Source organism: Penaeus japonicus, unplaced genomic scaffold, assembly GCF_977035675.1.
Source record: "Penaeus japonicus unplaced genomic scaffold, GWHDUDI00000001_assembly GWHDUDI00000016, whole genome shotgun sequence".
NCBI lineage: Eukaryota > Metazoa > Arthropoda > Malacostraca > Decapoda > Penaeidae > Penaeus > Penaeus japonicus.
This window is the reverse complement of record NW_028234418.1, coordinates 4,859,763-4,860,836: the sequence shown is the minus strand read 5'-3', so window position 1 is coordinate 4,860,836 and position 1,074 is coordinate 4,859,763.

The window sequence follows — 1,074 nt, the reverse complement described above, 5'->3', positions numbered from 1 at the left end:
TGATTTATATACAAATATATATATATGTGTGTGTGTGGGGATGGACACACCAAAAGGATAACTATCACCCTCCTATATATACCCATATATATTTCGACCAAAATTCCTGTGCATTTTCTTCGTCTCCAAGACCCCTTCAGCGCACACACGTGCAAGAACCGGAATTAATGGCAAACAACACGAAGTATTCGACACACATTCTGTTTTTTTTTTTTTTCTTTCTTTCTTTTTTTTTCTTTCAGCTTTCGTGTGAGTTTAGTGATCTTGCCATTCCCAGCTGTATGTTAAAGAGTCCGTGAATTTCCAGTCGCCCTGTTTAGCGGATTTATTTAGGGTTATTTTAATTCTTTTTTCTATTTTTGTTCTTATCATTCCGTGAGTGTAACCGGAAAGGAAGACACGTATCGACCTTGGAAGTATCAGAGGAAGAAATTTCTCTGAAGAAGAAGAAGAAGAAGAAAGGGAAGAAGAGGAAGAGGAAGAGGAAGAAAAGGAAGAATAGAACCCCCCCCCCCCCCCCCCTCCCCCCCCATCAAAAGAAGATCCCCGAAAATATGGAAGGGGAACCGATTAGGACTTGCTATCCAAATCATTGTGATCCGCTCAATTCCTTTAAATTCTCATTATCTCCAATGAATTGGCAAATTCTCTAATCAGAAGATGATCCGAAATTGATTAGATAATAAGAAATCGTGACGAAAAGAAAGATGAATGAAAGAATTAGATTAAGAGGATGTAAGAGAGCAAAAAGGATAAGTCTGAAAAAAAAATAGTTTCTGAAGAAGTGGAAGGAAAGGAAGACTAAGAAAAGAAGAAGAAGAAGAAAAATAATAAAACGAAGAGGATTGAAATAAAGAAAATAAAGAGAAGAGAGAGAGAGAGAGAGAGAGAGAGAGAGAGAGAGAGAGAGAGAGAGAGAGAGAGAGAGAGAGAGAGAGAGAGCTAGACAACGAGAAGAAGAGAGTATAGAAGGAGACGAGAGAGAGAGGCGAGAATGGAGGAGAGAGAGAGAGATGGAGAGAGAGAGAGAGAGATAGAGAAGAGAAGAGAGAGAGAGAGAGAGAGAGAGAGAGA